The sequence below is a fragment of the Cervus elaphus genome, chromosome 22, assembly GCF_910594005.1.
Source record: "Cervus elaphus chromosome 22, mCerEla1.1, whole genome shotgun sequence".
Taxonomy (NCBI): Eukaryota; Metazoa; Chordata; class Mammalia; order Artiodactyla; family Cervidae; genus Cervus; species Cervus elaphus.
Genome location: NC_057836.1, coordinates 2,208,589 through 2,229,681, shown reverse-complemented (window position 1 = coordinate 2,229,681; position 21,093 = coordinate 2,208,589). Strand labels below are relative to the sequence as shown.

Genomic DNA, 21,093 nt, shown 5'->3' with positions numbered 1-21,093 from the left:
GGATTTGTCCGGAGGCTCTGTCGCCTCTTCCATGCATTCATTATTTTTTTCACCCCTAAGGAAATTTCACACCTTTGCTGAGAACGACATTTATTTTTATCTGTTATTTATTCTCCTGACTCATGAAATTGCACCCTTCAGGATGCCAGTAAAAAATGTTAAAAAAAAAAAATTAGTAAGAATGCATAAAAGTGGATGAAAGATGTTAGGCTTCTTTTATCTCCTGAAATATGAATTTAAATACTTTCACTTTATGATCCCGAGAGAAAAAATTAAATAAAAAAGTAAGTGCAAATATATATATATATATCAAACTCTTACTCCTTCAAATTTAAATTGAAAAAAAATTAAAAAAAAAAACAAAAAACAAAACCCAAAGCATTGGCCCAGAACAATAGTTTCATTGTTCTTTGAAAGGGCGACAAGAAGTCATTTGCTGAGTGGTAATTTCTCCACCTTTAGCCCAGGCCCAGACGCTGCAGTCTGCGAGTTCCTGACCCCTTCCCCTCCACCCCAGCCTAGACCTCCGCCTGCAGTCTGAAGCCGAGGCTGGAGGGGCCGGTATCCTCCGGCAGCCTCACCCACTGACGCTCTTCCCTAGCCCCGTACTGGTCCTTAATGAAGCCAGGGTCAGGCTGCGGGGGACGCCTGGAGGGGCTGTGTCACGCCCCACGGTGTTGCCCAGCAGAACAGGGAGAGAAAACCAGCCTGAAGCAGAATCACCCTGGGCGGTGTGGACGCCGGCTCAGCCCCGGAGCTCTGGCCGTGGAAACAGTGTCCTGATCCAGAAAGAACTGACCTGATTTCAAGTCAGTCCCCCCACTCGCACACATTGAAAGGTCAGTGCTCGCTCCCCGCTAAGACTTCCTAAATTTTACATGAACTGAAATTGATCCGAGCAGAGCCGGCCTCACTGATTGGTGTGGGGCGGCGGCGGTGGTCTTGGGCGGAAGGTGAAGATGTCCGAGTGTGGACCCAGGGCACACACAGCAGCAGCAGGCAGGGAGCTGGAGGGGGTCCTGCAGGGTCGGGGGCTGATACCAGGACGTTCCCGTCACAGCAGCCCTGATGACCTCTGCACGCTCCGCCGAGCTCCATGGCCCCGGCCCCAGGGCAGACGGTCTCAGGCCCGGGGACCAGAGGACTCAAGCTCTGCCCCAGCCTTGCCACCGGCCACTGAACCTAAGCGCTGGGTTCCGCACTTGTGAAATGGGACATTCGTGTGCTTCTGGGGAGTCGTGGTGAGGATAGAGGGGGGCACCCAGAGAAGCACAGAGCCTGGGGGACACCCCACGAATGCCAGCCCCTTCCTCTTCCCCCTTCTCCTGCTCTCTTTTACTCACAGGAACTTTTCGAGACCAAGTTCAAGTTCCTTTGGATAACCCAGGTGTCACTGGGGGCTGATGGCTGACGCCAGAGCTGGACATTCTGGGGGGCACTCTGGCTGGGCACCTCGATGTGCCAGTGACATGTACGTCCTCCTTCCTGCTCCTGGATGCTGATGACGGGCTCAGGGAGGGCGCTTCCCAAGCATAGACCGACCCGGGCCTGGGGCCTGTATGCACCTGGTCTGCCCCACCGCGAGCCCGGGACCGTGTTTGCTGGGGACTCAGCCACGTGTCTAGTTGGGAACGGGAATTGAGTAATGGTTCTTTCTCCCCCACAACTCTGGATGCGGCTGGTCATGCAAAACTAAAGCAGGGGACACTCGGTGACCCTAAGGTGTGCTTCTGATTAAAGTAGGAAACAACGGCCAGAGAAAGGCGTGGGGGCCTTCCTGGACGTCAGGCCACAGGCCTGTGTGTGAGGATGGGGAGCCTGCGAAGAACCATAACAGGAAGGAGAGGGGCCAGGAAGTCACAGGAGGAGTGGTGCTCGTCACCTCGGACGCTCACACGTTAGAGCCTCATCCCCGACGTGACGGTGTTGGGGTGGGCCTGCGGGAGGGGAATAGTTCGTGCAGGTGCAGCCCCAGACGTGGGGTCCGTGCCCGTCTAAGAAGGGGCAGGAGAGAGGCTCTGCCTTCGCCAGCTGAGGACACGTGAGAAGGCAGCCGTCTGCAAACCAGGAAGAGCCTCGCCAGGCACCAAGGTTGCTGGGGCCTTGATCTTGGTCTTCCTGCCTCCGGGACTGAGGGAAGTAAACACAGCTCATGGCCCCTCGTGAATATAACAAGCAGCCTGAGCAGACTGGGAACCTGGGGGTCTTGAGGACGTTTTCAGAAGAGCAGGCCTGAGCTGAGTCTTGAAGGATGGAGAGGGTCTCCAGGGGCAGAGCCACCATTTGAAGCAGAGTCTCACAATACCAGGGGGTGGTTTCTCAGGGGTCCCCCCTCCTAAGCTGATAAAGGGTCCATGAAGAAGAGACATGGGCTCTTCTGAAGGGCCAGTGAGGGTCACAAAGGGGTCAGACTTGGGGATCAGTGGAAGCTGGGTGGATTAAATCATAGAAGGGGGCATTTGAGGAAGACAAGGTAGGACCAGAAAACCATGGGCGTGCAGAGACTGGCTCATGCCAGAGGGAGAAGGGGAGGCCTGCTGAGACCCGCGAGATGGGCTGGGAGAGGATCTGAAATCTTGAGGGCTGGCTCTCAACACCATCGGCAGGCCTTCAGGATTTACCAAGGGAGGCAAAGAGGGGCTCGCTGGAATCTTTAAACGGAGGAGAGAGCTCACCTACGGTCCTGCTTTCTCTGCATGCCCCGCGGGGCCAGGCTCACCAATGGCCACGGAGCTGGTGCCAAAATCACCAGGTTCAGTCTGGAGCCTGGAGGACAGAGAGGAGGAGGTCAGGGCTAGGTGCTTCTTGGGGGGCTAACTCTGGGGAGGAACAAGCATTGGGGAGGGTACCGATGCCTTCTCTCTGAGCCTCTCCAGGAAGAGAACCTCTTCTGCAGAGGGCTTGGGTGCAGGATGACAGGAGATGGCTATTTCTGAGCCCCAAATCCAGGATCTCTGATGATGACTACAAGCCCCTATGTGAAGGAGAAATCGTTTGGACACTATGCTATTTCCATCCCAGACTGAGGCCTATTTGAAAAGAGACAAATTGTGATAAACGATGTGCAGTTGTGTGCTCATGGGCTTGATTGTTAAAACCACGTGAATTTCCTTAAAGGTCTTCCCTAAGAGGGAGCCGTATTTCTCATGGATAAGGAGGCACGTGTTTCTTTGCATCAACCCGCTGCCTCTCTGCCCCTGACCCTGGAGCCCCTTCCCCACGCTGGAGCAGGAGTGATGAGGACGGGAGTCGCTGTGGTCTTCCTCACGGCTGCCCACACTAATTGACTCGCCGCAAATGGAGAGGGGCGGGCAGGTGACACTCTAACAAGGAAACAGGTGCTTCCATCTTAATGGGGCTGTCACAGCCACCTGCAGAGCCTGGGGCTGGAGTGCTTCATTAACAAAAGGAGAGCAGCCCAACTTTGAACTTGAAAATCATTATGGAACTTGGGCTTCAAATACTTCCCCTGAGACCTGAGGTTTTTCTCTGCCGTCCTTCTAATAAGGAACATTCTTCCAAAGAAGTTTTTATATCTTAAAAAAATCTTTAAAAATCTCAAAACCATGTGCATTCTTCAACCCCTCTGCTAGGTGAAAAATAAACCTATTTTTCAATTTTTGTTAATTGTGCAGTTCTGTGCCATCCGCTGAGCAGTCAACAGAGGGACAGGCGCTTAATGATCCTCACAGGAAGGCTGGACACAGGTTAGGTGCCAAGCTGGCAAAGGTCAGTGGCCAAGGTTCAACCAGCCCAGGCCTGATGAACAAATCATTTAGAGGGATTAAAACCAAATGAAGAGTCATTGCTTTGAATGTGGTCCAAGAGGGGAACAAAAACTCTTCCTCAGAGGTGTGCAGGCTAGTGTCTGCTTCTCTTCTTGAATTATAGTTGATTTGCAATGCTATGTTAATTTCTGCTGTTCACCAAAGTGATTCACATATATATATTCTTCTTCATATCCTTTCCCACTATAGCTTATTATTGCAGATACGAATATGGTTCCCTGTGCTATAAAGTAGGACCTTCTTGTTTATCCATCCTATATATAATAGTATATATATATGATAGTTTGCATCTGCTAATTCCAAAATTCCACTTCACCCAACCCGCTCCCCCCTGGCAACCCCAAGTCTGCTCTCTATATCCGTGAGGCTGTTTCTGTCTCAGAGACAGGTTCATCTGTGTCATATTTCAGATTCCACATATATGTGATATCATATGGTATTTGTTTTTTTCTGACTTCACTTAGTACGATAATCTCTAGTTGCATCCATGTGGAACAGAATGTTTTCAAAGAACCCATTAGGGAGAACTTTCTTGACTAAAGTGACAAAGGCTGGGCACGCCTGATGACAGGTGTATCTGAGGACATACCTCAGTCTCCAAGATGTCCCATGGATCTTCATGTCCACAGAGTGTCCAGAGACTGAGCTCTGCGGTATCCAATGTGCCATGCATGGTCTGTAAGCCAGTGAATAAACAATCAATTCTAACTCAGGCACTTTATTCTTACTTGTCTCAAGCCGGAGTGGATTTGATGAATGGTTTTGAAACTATGCAGAATTCCCTGCATGTGTCAGAAGGCTTATGCTTGAAATATTGGTTATTATCTTATTTGAAAATAATTATTCTGATAAATATTAATCTTGATGACAAAGAAGCCAAGAAGCACATGGAATATCAAGAGAAGAGAGATCACTTTGAACACACTTTTTGTTTTGTACAGAATCGGAAGCACACACATGGTTACATCTTTTAATGTCTGTGCCCGACTGCCTTAGCCAGACCACTGTCCTGACATTGGGAACCTTTTGTTCCCTCATCAAACGTCCTCTGAGCACTTGGGTTATTCTGTTCTTGGAATTCTGCCTTGTGCAGGAGATACAGTCAATAAAGCATAAGGCTGGCCCTTAAAGTCATTTGTAGGACACAGGGGACAAATAAGTAACTAGACAAGTGACGTGCAGAACAGTTGGTGTGGAGGGAGCAGTGAACAGAGCGCGCCTCGAGCACCCATATGGGTGCTCACAGCTGTGGTCGTCTGCCCGGGCTGCTGCGAAAAAGCGCCAGACGCGGATTGCTCACGGTTCTGGAGGCTGCAAGGTTGAGAGCCGGGTACCAGAAGGGCTGACTTCCGGTGAAGACTTTCCCTTTGGGTAGCAGCGGCCACCTTCTTGCTGCATCGCACATGCTCTCCCCTGGTACCTGTGCCCAGAGAGAGAGAAAGAGGAGTTTTCTTTTCCTATAAGCACACTAATCCTTTGGGTTTAGGACCAAACCCTCATGATCTCAATGAGCATTAATTGCTTTTGGAAGATCTTGTTTGCCAAATATGGCCATATAGGGAGTTAGGGTTTCAACACATGAATTTTGGGGACACAAGCATTGTTCTGTAACAATAACTCAGACAAGGAGGGGCAAAACGTATGCGGGGGTAGGAGTTGCAGAGGATACGAGGGTCTCTAGGGCCTGGGTGGTGGAAAGAACATTGACAATGGAGGGAACCAGGCAGTATCATCACGCGTGTGTGTTTGTGTGAGTCCTTGCCTGTGTGTGTACATGTGATCATGCATGCAAGCACCCGCGTGTGGGTGTCTGTGTGCACACACACTTGTGTGTTGGAAGAGAGCTGGGCTTGGGGACCAATCCCACAGTTGGGAACTGAGCTTGGGAAGACTGGAGGACAGAATTCAAGAGCCACGAATGCCAAGGAGCCTAGACTTGACCTTGAGGATAGAGCTGCTCCCTCAAGGCAATTTGCTGACAGAAGCTACTCAAAGGAACATGACTGTGAGGAAGAGACTGCATGGAAAACGTTGAGGAAATGGGCAAGGCTGAAAGACAGAGGGACCAATCCCGTGACATCCCCACAGGAAGTTCTCAGGAGTCCTTGTGAGCACTCGTGGGGTCAGCCGCATGAAGCAAGAGGTTCCAAACATCCCATGACGTGAGCAAGAGTGTCGCCAGTCACCCGTCTGCAAGTTCTTCACCTCTGTGGGGTTTGGGTTCTTCAAGGGAAGGGCCAAGGTGCCTTCCCTCTCTGAAACCCCTGTACCTGGTGCAGGGCAGGTACCCCACCACCCAGTTTTACAATTTTTCCTCCTTTCTGGTGAATCACACCTGTGTGCCTAGGAGATATCTTCAAATTCTATTTTGATGATTAATTAACAGCACCGTAGCTATAGAAATTACCCATCATGATTATCCTCTATAGTCAATGTTTGTTTAGGCTTACCATTTACTTTTTTCTCTCTCTCTCTTTTTTTTTTTTTTTTTTTGGTCAGTAATCCTTTATCCACCTTTTCCCTTCCCCCTGAAATAAATATACTAGGCATTTCTTTAGGGAGATAAACTCTCCCAGTGTTAATTATCTAAGAATGTCTTTTACCTTCATTGTTGAATAGTGGTTTCCCAGGTGTAAATGTGAGTGTAACTCTGTGGAGACAGAATTCCACTTCCCTTTGGTTCCCATTGTTACTGTTGAAATATAAGCTGTATTTCAAGCCACCTCCTTGCAGGTGATCTGGATGCTTCTGCAGTCTTCTCCTTTTCCTTTGAGTTAGGGTTCTCCACTGATGTATCTTGATATTAATTCATTTCACTTATCTGGATTAGGATCTATTAAGCTATCAGCATATGTTAATTGTGTTAATTCTGAAAAAGTCTTTGCCATTATGTTCAGTTGTGCCTTTTTCTACTTTTTCTCCCTTCCTTTCTTCCTTTCTTTCCTTCCTTCCCCTTTTTTGCTGTTGTTGTTCAGTCACTAAGTCTGGTCCAGCTCTTTGAGACTTCATGGACTGCAGCACGCCAGGCTTCCTTATCCTTCACCATCTCCCTGAGTTTGCTCAAACTCATGTCCTTTGAGTCTGTGATGCCATCCAACCATCTCGTCCTCTCTTTGTCTTCCCCTTCTCCTGCCTTCAATCTTTCCCATCATCTGTATTTTCCAATGAGCAGGCTCCTCGCACCACGTGACTGAGGAACTGGAACTTAAGCCCCAGCATCAGTCCTTCCAGTGAACACTCAAGGCTGACCTTCTTCAGGACTGACCGGTCTGATCTCCCCGACATCCGAGGGACTCCCGAGTCCCCTCCAGCCCCACCATTCAAAAGCATCAGTTCTTTGGCTATTAGCCCTCTCTGTGGTCCCCTCTCCCATCTGTACGTGATCACTGGAAAAACCATAGGCCCAACTATATATTTTTTCTATATATTTTTTGAGAAGTCAAGTTTAAATGTAGCTGGTTTTCTCACTCTGTCCTCCACTCCACTTGAACTTTCTTTCATATTTCCTGTATCTGAATTGCTCTGTGTTGAATTTCTGGTGGTTTATTGAGACCTATTTTGTATTCAACTGTCTTCTGCTCAGATAGTTTGAACCTTCAGTATAACCCATTCTTTAAGAATTAAATTCAATTGATGAGATGCTTCACTTTGAAAATTCTATTTGCTTTTCAAATATGCCTGATCTTTTTTGATTTTCTCATTCTTTTAATACATTTTTACTCAAAAATTTATTTTCTTTAAACGTATTATACCTATTTATTTAAATATTAAACCTGTGTATATGTCTTCCACCTCTCCGCCCACAAACCATATGTTTCACTGTTGGTGTGTTTTACCTGATTCTGGTGATTTTGTGCCCTTTGAAATCCTGGGAACTCATGGATGGTAGTTTTGTCTTTTTTGTTTTGGTGTGGCAGCACCACCAGGGCGGGTGTGTGTTTTCCTCAGCCACGTGCCTGGGAGTGAAAGCTACTGAGTGCAGAGTTAACACACACAGCCCCTTGAGACCTAGCCTCCCCTTCTCAGGGGCAGCTCCTGTTTCATCCATGGTCTCCATTGGGAGGCAGTGTTTTCTTTGCTCATCCGCTCCCTCTACCAGGAGGTGGCATTTTTTAAGGGTCTTGATCCCAGCCCCTCTCCTAGGGCCATCCCCCTGCCTCCCTCAGGACCCAACTCTCCAGGGTCCAGGGTCATCGAGTCCCTCTGAGGCAGTCACAGCATCAGCACAGCGTGGATTTGGGCCATGAGGACTCCCTGGGATATTATGCAAGCTTGACTACACCCCTAACATGCTGTTTTTACATGTAGTTCAGCATGTTTAACAGTGGGTCACAGGAGGTTTTCCAGGGTGGGAAACCCACCACGTGCCCCGCATGTCTATACTTGGAAGCCCCTCCTGTGTATTTCAGCCACGTCTCAGCCGTGGCTCTGCCCGCATCTGTTTACCCTCTGTTGTCAGCAACCCAAGTACAGGGACTGTAGCTTTCCCAGCTCTGAGGCTCCTGCACCAAGTGCAGGACCCTCTCGGGGGAATGATTTCATACTCTGAGCATCTTCTCATCCATCATGTCCTTGCAGCTCCCAGATACTCTACACTCCAGGCATAGCAGATGCGTTCTCACTTTATCATGTGGATAACCTGAGACTCAGAGATTTTTAAGTGACTTGCTTGTGATCACACATAACTGGCTTGCTGACATCTTGAATTTTTTTTCATGAGACCCTGATCGCTGTCTGCATGCTCTGCCTTCATGACGAAGTTCTGTCTGTGTCTGTGCAATGTGGTGTATTTATTTTACCACCTGAGATGGGTACACAATAAATTGCAGACATTAGGTTTACAGCCAGAGGGGCTGTTCATTCCTCAGTGCTTTTAGAGCAGAACTGCTACTGCATTTTGCTGCAGAGGGAAAGTTCTTTGAAACTTCCTGGAAAGTTTTTGCAAGCTTTGACTGAGAAATAAAATTTGATGAGTGGTGCAGGGGATTTAAAATAGACCATCATATTCAGTGGCTTCAGCCAGAGGATCTGCAATTGCCTGTCCCTCGTTTCCTCCAGGTCTCTGCTCGGTTTTACTCTTCCCGTCAGACCTTCCCTGATGGTCCATTTAAAACAGCAATCCAACCTCCACCCGGGGGCTCCCCACACTAGTTACCATGTTTTGTTTTAATCTACACTTCTAACATTGTCTGTATATTTTGTCTGTCTCACCCACAGCAGAGAGGAGAGTTGCAAGCTTCATTCACGTGTTTCCAGAGCCACCATCTATGCGTGTGCCGTGCTGAGTCGCTCAGTGGTGTCTGACTCTTGGCGACCCCAAGAACTGCAGCCCACCAGCTCCTCTGCTCATGAAGAGTGCTTAATAAATAACTTAGTAAAAGCATGACAGTGACATGATTTACAAACGTGTAAATCTGTTATGTGGGCTGAGGCTGGCGCCCGCGTTCTAGATTAACAATAGAGAAGTGACGGACGGGAGGGCAAGCAGGCTCAGACCAGCCTCTGCCCAGCCTCATGACCGAGATGGCGGCCAAGCTTCATGGCAGCCATCGGCAGGCCCCAGACTTCCCCTGCTCCCCCAGGACAGAAAACCCAGTTAGTCACTGAGCGGCTTTGGGGGGTATTCCAGGCTTTCCTTACCTTAACGTCCTCACCTGCAACCTCGCAGGTGGTTTCCAGGTCAGCGTCATTGTGAGTGGTGTTGGAGGCTTCTAGACTGCTGGCATGGTATCAGATCCTGAATGTATTCTTACCCATTGTCTCTGACATTTGCTTGTGGTCTCATTGTTACTCCCCGTCACCTCTGCCCACAATTTATGCCCCTCAATGTCACACACAGTGTTTATATGAAGCCACCTATAAGGACCCTAGACTGTCTACACAACATGATGGGGTTAAAAATAGCAGCATCACGTCTCAGGGTCGGTCACTGGGTGCTGGAAAGACACTGACTATCTAGTCTGAACTTCACAAGACCATGAAGAGTTCCATCCAAAGGGTGAAAAACCTGTGTGTTAAGTCGCTTCAGTGGTGTCCGACTCCTTGTGATCCCATGGACTGTAGCCCGCCAGACTCCTCTGCCCAAGGAATTTTCCAGGCAAGAAGACTGGAGTGGGTCACCATTTCCTTCTCCAGGGGGTCTTTTTGACCCAGAAATCTAACTCACATCTCCTGCATTGACAGGCAGGTTTTTTTGTTGCTGTTTATTTTATTTTTATTTTATTTATTTTTTTTTTAACCACGGTCACCACCTGGGAAGTCTCTAGATGTTGGAGTAGAACCTTTTGCCTGTTAGGATCCTCTCTGATGTCAGAGTTTTAGCCCAGTGTTCTCCAAATCAAGACTGGTTACTAATGCCAGACAGGTGTTGATGCCCCATGGATGTGGACAGGTTTTCATAGCCCAAGGGCCCAGACTAAATAGCACACAATACATAACATGAAGACTGTTCTCGAGTTTGTTTTTTGTTCTGGCCAACTGAACAGAATAAAAACTTTCACAAGATTTGCTTTTAAAAGTACTATAGGGATTCAAAACTGTCAAAATAATCAACCAGAATGTATCAGTATTCCTTATTTGTTCTCACCCTCCAAAATCCACATGTTCATCCTTATAGGTTTTCTCAAAACACAAGGCATTTAAAATTCCCAGCTGGAGAAGGAGCCAAGAAGTGACACGTCTAAAAATGAGCTGCTCCATAAGAAAGGAGAAAATAATGCCATTTGCAGTGACATGCATGGACCTAGAGCTTATCTTACCGAGTGAAGTAAGTCAGAGAGAGAAGGGCAAATGCCGGATGATATTGCCTATGTGTGGGATCTAAAACACGGCACAAACGGACTCTGTTTATGAAACAGAAACAGACTCGTGGACTAGAGAACAGACTGGTGGTCGCCAAGTGGGAAGGGGGCAGGGGAGGGATGGAGCAGACGTTTGGGGCTGGCAGAGGCAAACTCTCATACATAGAAAGGATAAACAGCGAGGTCCTACTGAACAGCGCAGGGAACTGTATTCAATATCCTGTGATAAACCATAACAGGAAAGAATATGGAAAAGAATGTACATACATGTATAACTGAACCAACTGAATCAACATTGGAAATCAACATACTTCGGTAAAAAAATAAAAATCAAAGTAAATATCATAAAAATGAGAGAGCTGCAAAGATGCCTGCACAGCCATACATACGTTCTTACAAATGCATGTACACACCTGCACACACTCCACTGGGTTTGGGTTTGGAGCATGCAGTTAAGGACAGCAGGTCAGCCAGATTAATGTATTGTGATCCAGGAAGGAGGCCATTGTTTTATGAATTTCAGCGTTTATGACAAGGCTGTCATGACGGAGGAGTTCACAGCATGCCCAGCTGGGCTCGCATTCTCAATATTTAAATATCATTCACAAGTTTATGAAACTGTCTGAAAATGTTCATCTCTCTGTTGCCTCTAAAGATTTATTCTTCCTGGAACTTTTATTTATGTAGCTGAGTCCTGGAACGGAGACTCAGAGCAGGATTGTATCATACGTATTTTGGTTGGGGGGGCGGGGAGTCTGTGAAGCAAGTAGGTGGTTTCTGCTGCTCTCGGCGCTGTGCTGAAGCATCTGGCAAGGCTGGGAGCACTCCAACCAGTGGTTTTCAACAATTTCACATCAAGGATGGTGTTCATCTCTTCCTTCCTGGTAACTCAGGCTTTCAAATAAAATGGGTTCTGACAGAACCTGACTACTGAGTGATGTTTTACAAGTTGCTGTTTTCCTGCTTGGGGCCGCGAACCTCCAGGCTGGGCTCCTGCCCCCAGCCTTCTGCATGCTCCTCTCCTCCATGTTTAGACTTTTGGTGAAATTTGACCCATAAACACTCCACGAGCTTGGTTTCATCCTGGCATTCCCGACACTTTCTGGTGCCTGGCTGCTCCGTGTGCTCAGACATAGCTACGAAACGGATGCAGGGAGAAGTGGTGTGTATATATAATGAAATATTACTCAGCCATAAAAATGAATGAAATGTTGTCACTGGTAGCAATCTGGATGGACTTAGACATGATCATACTACGTGAACTAAGCCAGACAAAGACAAATGTCATATGCTATCACTTGTAGGTGGAATCTAAGAAAATAGTGCAAATGAACTTACTTACAAAATAGAAATAGCCTTGCAGACGTAAAAAACAGACTTGTGGTTATGAAAGGGACGGTAGTGGGGAGGGATGAATTAGTTTGGAATTAAAAGCCATACAGTACTATACATAAAGTAAACAGCGAAGATCTACTGCACAGTGCAGGGAACTCTACTCAATATCCTATATGAACAGCCTATAGTGGAAAAAATATGAAAAAATGCAAAAGAATATGTACATATGTATATATATTTGAATCACTTTGGTGTACAGCAGAAATAACACAACATTGTAGATGAATTATACTTCAATTTAAAAAGAGAGAAATAACTATCGAGCTGAAACCCAGCACATATTAGAACTTCACAAGCCTGGAAGATAACCAGGGTGTCTGTCTCGAGTCTCAGTCTTCAGCTGCAGTAAACGACATCAACAGCGTGGTTCCAAAACACCAGTGTTTCTTGAGGACGAAGGTGGTTGCTATTCCATGCCCTACAGTCCCCGAGATCCTTACTGCTTCTGCTCCTCGACATGCTTGGGAAAAACCCGGTTTGGGAAACATACTTCAGGGCTCGAGGCCTTTGGAGGAAGCACTGCCTCTCTGCAGTCTCTTCCATCAGGTCCCCCTGTCCTCTCAGCCCCAGGGCTTAGGACACAACGACCAGACTTCAAGTGTACAGACAGGGAGCCTCGCTCTCTGGGTTTTGTGTGTAAGGAAGAAGGCACGCAAGAAAAGGTGAGGAGGTGAGACCAGGGAGGTGTTTTCCAGCTGAGCCAGGGGTATTCAGGGAAGGTGTCCAGCCCAGGAGAGGTCACCCCAAGCCAGTGGGGTGGGTGAGGAAGCCTAGAATGTCATCCATAAACATCACTGGAAAAAGTGGAAGGATTATGCCATCCTTTGGTTGAACAGATGGAATTGTCTAAATGCAGCCAGGAAGACTATTCTGTATTGTTTTCTACCTTACCCTAAACACGCCACCTCTTATTTCTTGTCTTACCTCAAGTATTATGGTGTGATGCTTTATTCATCGGAAGAAAGTTGCTGGAAACCATTAGAGAACAGATCCCAAGCAGTATGCACTGCGGGATGCAGAAGGTGACTTTTCTTGGGATTCAGCAAAGACGGCTTGAGCTGGCAGCGGAGACCTTTGGGAGCTGGAGGACTCCGGGACAGACACTTGTCCTGGGGATGAAGCTGAATTGATGGTGGTCCCACGGGGTGGATGTGCTGACAAGCTGTCAAGGCTGCAAAAGAGGACAAAAGGGGGTGAGAAACAGGGCAGAGTGAGAGACGGAGGGTTTGCTCTCAGCCTGCAGGGGTGAAGATGTGTTCTTCGCAAACCATTGTTCAGAAATAGCCCTGATATGACATTTGCATTGATCTGCGTGTAGGAATTGAGAGCAACACTGTGTACGTGTGAGGGCACGTACACCCACGCTTACGTGTCTGCATGCCTGAGGCCCCACACACCTATTCCCCGGCACACTCTCATTCACCCGAAGCAGAAGCTCTGGGTCAAATGATTGATATTGTTTACAATCGTGTTTACAATGCACAGGATCTGTGCCGAAAGTCTGTTTGCTTTGCTGCAGCGTCGGTCCCTGGGGCGCTGCAGAGACACGCTCCCTCCGGAGCAGAGACACAGCAGACGGGAGGGGAGCAGAGACAGAAGTGTCAGGAGGGGCGCTCAGCGAGGCCGCGTGGACGCTCGGGTCCAGGGCGGCGGGTGGGCCTTTTCCGCGACTACATTTCCTCGCCGGGCCCCCGAGCCCAGGCCCCCTCCTGCTGCTCAGGGCGCTGTTGGTCTCCCAGGGGACCCAGGAGGAAACCTGCCTGGTCTCCTGCCATCGGACTATTTGGGCCATGAGCTAGGATCTTGTTGGGGGTGGATTCCGGCTCCTCCGGGAGCAGTCTTCTTGTCTGTAAGCCTGGCTTTTCCAGAGGTGGTGGTCAGCCCGGCAGTGCAGCCTCTGCAGATGGAGAAGGGTCAGATGCAAAGGGCATCGTTAATTCACTCACTCAGTTGTTCAGCAGACGCTTATTTGGCACCTACCAACAGGACTGGTAGGACGGCGGGAAGGGACAGGCTCCTTGCTGTCGTGGGGAACTCGGAATGAGGCCCCTGAGAGCCAGGCGCTGAGCAGGACATGGACTCTGTGATCCTGGGGAAATGACCTTTAACAGTCTCGGATACCTCGTCTATCAAATCAACAGACAGGCTCCTAAGCTGCTCCAGTTTGTCTGAAGGGCCAGGACCTGGTCATTGAGTCCTGAGAGACCATGCCTGTTGGGGAGATGGACTGTGGACCCCTGAGCCGTCACATGAAGAATTAGGGGTGAAAGGAAGATGTAACCTCAGAGAGGACATACTCACAGGTGGAGATACTTAGGGACGCTGCTGAGGGCCCCCCAGTCAGGATACAGAGAGAACACAGGTCCCAAGCCTGTGCTTCCTGTTGGTCAAGATGTGTGTGTGTCTCTTTTCTTGTTTCTAATAGGATGGAGTAAATGTAATGGCCATAATGAAGACTGAAGGCTGAAGAATTAATGTTTCTGAACTGTGGTGCTGCAGAAGACTCTGGAGAGTCCCTTGGACTTCAAGGAGATCAAGCAGTCAGTCCTAAAGGAAATCAACCTTGAACATTCATTAGAAGGACTGATGCTGAGGCTGAAGCTCCAATGCTTTGGTCATTTGATGCAGAGATGACTCATTGGAAAAGGTCTTGATGCTGGGAAAGATTGAAGGCAGGAGGAGAAGGGGACAACAGAGGATGAGATGATTGGATGGCATCACCAACTCAACGGACACAAGTTTGAGTGAACTCCAGGAAAATGGTGAAGGATGGGGAAGCCTGGGTGCTGTAGTCCATAAGGTCATAAAGAGTCAGACACAACTGAACAACAAAACAGCAATAACAAAGGTAACCGGGAGAGAGAACCCCTTCCCAGCCACGTCCAGAGGAGCGGTCTCTGAGATCCTTGTGTGCAAACAGCATGCTCGCCACAAACCAGCCCACGGACTACACCAGGAAAGACCACTGCCCCTGAATAGTGGCAAGGACCCCTGAGAAAGCATTTTCGATTTTGGTCCTCTTTTTTGCTTGGGGTCCCTGTGTGCCCTTCAGGGGAAAGGCCAGGAGAAGCCCAGATGTCAGAGGGCTGCAGGCACCCTTGGACACGGGTTTCTGGGCTGCTGTCTGAGGCTCAAGGACAGGTGGGGTCTCTGCAGTAGAGCCAGGCTGCCTCATGCCTCATAGCAGAAGAGCCGTGTCTCAGGAGAGCAACCCCCCAGGACCCCTGCTCCATCAGCATTTCTGGAAGGCAGAGGGAGATAAATGGCTGAGATGGTGGGATTGGGGACAGTTACAGTGTGACTTCTCTAAGCATGGCCTGGCAGCTCCCGAACCCCGAAGACAGAGAGCATCGGCAACAACAGGCAGGTTTAAACAGAGTTAAGCCATGTAAGCACGGCTAGCCCTCTGATGAGAGGCTGCCTCCCCTTGGAACCAGCTCCACAAAGCCTGGCAGGAGACGCTGGCCCAGCACTGTGGGGGCCGTGGTGCCCTGAGTCCTGTGGGCAGGAGGCGGGGGGCCCTGCGGATTGTCTCCACTGCCCCCCCCACCTCTTCCTGCCCTCCTTGGCAGCCCAGGTCCCCTCAGGCCGGGGGGAATCACTGCACGTGGGCAGCAAAGCCCTCTGCCCGCTGTGGCTGTTGTTCGGTCGCTAAGCCATGTCTGACTCTTTTCTACCCCGTGGACTGCAGCGTGCCGGGCCCCTCTGTCCTCTGTCATCTCCCGGAGTTTGCTCAGGTCCTTTGAGTTGGGGATGCCATCTAATCATCTCATTCTCTGTCCCCCCCTTACCCTTTTGCCTTCAGTCTTTCCCAGAATCACAGTCTTTTCCAATGAGCTGGCTGTCTGCATCAGGTGGGCAATGTATTGAAGCTTCAGCACCAGTCCTTTCAGTGAGTATTCTGGGTCGATTTCCTTTAGGCCTGACTGGTTTGATCTCTTTGCTGTCTGAGGGATTCTCAAGAATCTTCTCCTGCACTTCTCCCATAATGAGTTCTGTGGGGCCCCCCAAACCACAGAAAGAAAGTAGAAAACACCTTAAGGAAACCGAGCAAAATGATGAAAACACAAATACATATTTTCAGGAACTGCTGGCAAAATCATCCAGTCTAGAGATGGTAACAGCTGAAGCTGGAACTCAGAAACGCTGACAAGATTGGCGAAGAGGAACCGGGGAAAACACAGGCGGTGCCATGACCTCAGAGAAATGAGCGGCTTCACAGCAAACACGCTCTCACTGAAGCGGAAAGGTGAGGGCAGAAGGCTTGGTAGCCCGCAGGAACCCGAGTGTGCAGATAACGACCTTCTCTCAAGACCAGCCCTTGGAGCTCCGAACCTGTAGGCCCAGTGGGTGCTTTCTTTTTTTTATGTTGAATTTTATTGAAATATAGTTCATTTACAATGTTGCTAGTTTCTGCTATATGGCAGTGACTCGGTTATATATATATATATATATATATATATATATTTATATGCATTTGTATGCATGCTTAGTCATCCAGTCGTGTCAGACTCTTTGCAACCCTTTGGATTGTAGCCCACCAGGCTTCTCTGTCCATGGGATTTTTCCAGGCATGAATACTAGACTGGGTTGCCATTTCCTCCTCCAAGGGATCTTCTAGACCCAGGGATGGAAGTGGGTCTCCTGTGTCTCCTGCATTGCAGGTGGATTCTCTGCCCGCTGAGCCACTGGGGAAGTCTTACACACACACGCACGTGCGTGCACACACACTTTTTCATATTCTTTTCCACTATGGTTTGTCACAGGATATTGAATACAGTTTCCTGTGCTGTACAGTGGGACCTTTTCATTCACCCACTTATTAATAATAGTTTGCCAGAGAGGAGACCCAAATAAACACAATAAGACATGAAAAAAGCAACCACAAGTGATACTGCAGAAACAAAAATATAAGAGGATGCTGTGAACAGTTATATTTCAGTAAATTCGGCCACCCAGAAGAAACTGTCAGCTTTCTAGAAGCATACAGCCCACTAAAACTGAACAGCAAGAGGAAATAGGTAACATGAACAGTCCAATCACTAGAAATGAGGTCGGGTCTGTAATTTTATAAAGGCAAAACCAAACCTTCCTACAAACAAAAGTTCAGGACCAGAGGGCTTCACTGGGGAATTCTACCAAACACATGTGGACCTTTCCCTTGGGATGTTGCAGACACGTGGGGCTTACCCGGGAGCCCTGCTGTGGTGCCCACGGCCCTGATCCTTCCCCGACCTGTGGCCCCAGCATCGGCTTTAGGAGCAACACCATGGTCCACCCCACCCCCAACCTTAAAGCCCCAGGCACGTCTGTCCCTCACCCCTCACATCCTATTGTCTCCTTTCTAAGAGTGTCTGGACTCTGGCCCTGTCATCCTTGGCCCCTGTGGTCTCTTTCCTGGGATGTCTGTGATGCTTGATCAATACCCGGGGATGCTCTCCTCCCCCATAAAGCAGAGGTCTTGTGCTCTGACATCACACATGGTGTGGGCTGCTCTGGGCAGGACCCTTCCTCTCTCCCTGGGAGTGGACTTAGCCCAGCTGCAGGTCGGAGACAGACCACACAACCTGAGGAAGTTTCAGTGTGGGGAGAAGTAAACCTGATCCTCTGTAGTTTGTGGCTGAAGTAATGCACCTGCCAGGACCTATTTGCCTGGAAGCACAGCTGCGCTGACCTCTCACCTTCCGTGAATCCACCCGAGTTGGTGTTCAGTGATGAGACTTAGTCTATGTGCCTTTCAGCAAATGACCAGCTCTCCTCCCAAACACCATCCAGTTTCCCAAATCCAGCTCACTCCTTGGTAATAAATCTGTTTGCTGCTCTTCTCACTGTGAATTTTAAGCCCTTCTAAATTCTTTGGGAATTCCAAATCCCAAAGAAAGGCAATGCCAAAGAATGCTCAAACTACTGCACAACTGCATTCATCTCACACACTAGCAAAGTAATGCTCAAAATTCTCCAAGCCAGGCTTCAACAGTACATGAACCATGAACTTCCAGATGTTCAAGCTGGTTTTAGAAAAGACAGAGGAACCAGAGATCAAATTGCCAACATCCGCTGGATCATCAAAAAAGCGAGAGATCTCCAGAAAAATAGCCACTTCTGCTTTAATGACTATGCTTAAGCCTTTGATTGTGTGGATCACAACAAGCTGTGGAAAATTCTTAAAGTGATGGGAATACCAGACCACCTGATCTGCCTCTTGAGAAATGTGTATGCAGGTCAGGAAGCAACAGTTAGAACTGGACACTAAACAACAGACTGGTTCCAAATAGGAAAAGGAGTAAGGCAAGGCTATATATTGTCACCCTGCTTATTTAACTTATATGCAGAGTATATCATTTGAAACGCTGGGCTGGATGAAACACAAGCTAGAATCAAGATTTCAGGGAGAAATATCAATAACCTCAGATACGCAGATGACACCACCCTTATGGCAGAAAGTGAAGAAGAACTATAAGAGCCTCTTGATGAAAGTGAAAGAGGAGAGTGAAAAAGCTGGCTTAAAACTCAGCATTCAGAAAACTAAGATCACGGCATCCGGTCCCATCAATTCATGGCAAATAGATGGGGAAAGAATGGAAACACTGACAGACTTTATTTTTGGGGGGCTCCAAAATCACTGCAGATGGTGACTGCAGCCATGAAATTAAAAGATGCTTGCTCCTTGGAAGAAAAGTTATGACCAACCTAGATAGCATATTAAAAAAGCAGAGACAGGAGGAGGAGCCAAGATGGCGGAGGAGTAGGACGGGGAGACCACTTTCTCTCCTACAAATTCATCAAAAGAATAACTGAACGCAGAGCAATCTTCACAAAACAACTTCTGATCGCTAGCTGAGGTCATCAGGCGCCCAGAAAAGCAACCCATTGTCTTCAAAAGGAGGTAGGACAAAATATAAAAGATAAAAAGAGAGACAAAAGAGCTAAGGACGGAGATCCGTCCCAGGAAGGGAGTCTTAATAGAGGAAGTTTTCAAACACCAGGAAACCCTCACACTGGTGGGTCTGGGGGAAGTTTTTGAATCTTGGAGGGCAACCTGACTGGGAGGGGAACAATAAATAAAAATCACAGATTACGTGCCTAAAAGCAACTCCCAGCAGAAAAGAACCCCAGACGCCCACATCTGCCACCAGCAAGTGGGGACAGAACAGAGAGGAGCGGGTGGCATTGCTTAGGGTAAGGACCAGGCTGGAGTGCCCTGAGGGCAACCAGAGGGAGCTTTTGTGAGTTACCAACTTAAACTGTGGGATAGCAAAAGAGAGAGAGAAAATTAACCGGCCCGAACATACTGCCGGCCGTTCGCAGAACAAAGGGACCCAGCAAGTCCAGAGAAGAGCTCGCAGGCTGCGGACCGGCCCAGCCCTGCGGGAGGCAGGAGGCAGCGGGGAGGGGAAGGGGGCAGGCTCGGCCCCAAGGACCGCATCCCCTACCGCACTGCAAACAGGCCCCCAGTTTCTAACCAAAGACCTCCTGAGATTCTGGATGGTCGACATCCGCCGGGAGGGTCGCGGCGAGACACAGGGCTCAGGCACCTGACTGGCGCGGGTGGGGACTGGGGCTGGGGAGCGGGGGGCAGAAGGCGCGCCGCACCCGGGGAGAGTGCGCCCGTCAAGCCCCTGGCTGCCTGAGCTGCTCCGACGGCGAAGGCACAAAAAGGCAGGCGCAGCTTTGTGTTCCGCGCTTTTGTGGAACACCCGGGGGCTGGAACCGCACGCAGCGCAGGGCCCGCTCCATATGGAGCAGCCGGGAGCCTGAGCAGCGCAGACGGAGAGAAAACGGCACCAGCCCCTCCCCGCAGCGCGACGGAACTAGCAGCCTGAATAGGAGACCACCTCCACCCGCCTGTGTCAGGGCGGAAATTAGGCACGGAAGAGACCGGCAAACAGAAGCCAAATAAACAAAGGGAACCGCTACAGAAGGGACTGGTGCAACAGATTAAAATCCCTCTAGAAAACACCGACTTCACCGGAGGGGCCTGTAGATATCGAGAAGCGTAAGCTGGAACGAGGAGCTATCTGAAACTGAGCCGAACCCACACTGACCGCAGCAGCTCCAGAGAAACTCCTAGATATATTTTTACTTTTTTTTTTTTTAAGTAAAAAAAAATTTTTTTCTTTTTTCTTTTTCTTCTTTTATTTTCTTTTAAAATTCCCTATTACTCCCCCATTACTCCTTAACTTTCATTTTCATAGATTTTTACAATTTTTTTTAATTAGGAAAAAATTTTTTTTCTTGTGTTGTTTTTTTTCCTTTTTCTCTTCTATTTTCTATTTTTCTTTTTCTCTTATTTCCTTTTAAAGTCCTCTATTACTCCTCTACTACTCCTTAATTTTCATTTTCAATACACTATAACCTTACAAAAAAAAAGAGAAGCCCTATTTTTAAACCAAACTTCATATATATTTCTAAAATTTTTTGTGTGTGTTTTGGTTTTTGTTTTTAATATAGTATTTTTAAGAGTCTAACCTCTACTCTAGATTTTTAATCTTTGTTTTTCAGTATATGATATAAATAGTGGACATTTAAGAATCCAATATTCAGTTCCCATTTTTATTCAGGAGTGTGTTGATTATTCTGTCCCAATCTTGACTCTCTGTTTTCTACCTCAGAACACCTCTATTTCCTCCTTTCCCCTTCTCTTCCCAATCCAATTCTGTGAATCTTGGTGGGTGTCTGGGCTACGGAGAACACTCTGGGAACAGACAACTGCATAGATCGGTCTCTCTCCTCTTGAGTCCCCCTTTTTCTCCTCCTGCTCATCTCTATCTCCCTCCTCCCTCTCCTCTTCTTCATGTAACTCTGTGAACCTCTCTGGGTGTCCCTCACAGGGGAGAATCTTTTGCCATTAACCTAGAAGTTTTATTAGCAGTGCTGTATAGTAGGAGAAGTCTTGAGACTACTGGAAGAATAAAACTGAAATCCAGAGGCAGGAGACTTCAGCCCAAATCCTGAGAACACCAGAAAACTCCTGACTACATGGAACTTTAAGTAATAAGAGACCGTCCAAAAGCCTCCATACCTACACTGAAACCAACCACCACCCAAGAGCCAGTAAGTTTTAGAGCAAGACATACCACGCAAATTCTCCAGCAACGCAGGAACATAGC

At 48.3% G+C, this 21,093-nt stretch overlaps 1 long non-coding RNA gene across 1 annotated transcript; it reads left to right on the top strand.

Annotated features, from left to right (window-relative positions):
- Positions 1-1,193: 1,193 nt before the first annotated feature.
- On the top strand, positions 1,194-19,738 carry LOC122680034. Its single transcript, XR_006336586.1, has 3 exons — positions 1,194-1,204; positions 12,945-12,947; positions 19,643-19,738. It is a non-coding gene; the product is annotated as an uncharacterized LOC122680034 (long non-coding RNA).
- The last annotated feature ends 1,355 nt before the right edge of the window (positions 19,739-21,093 follow it).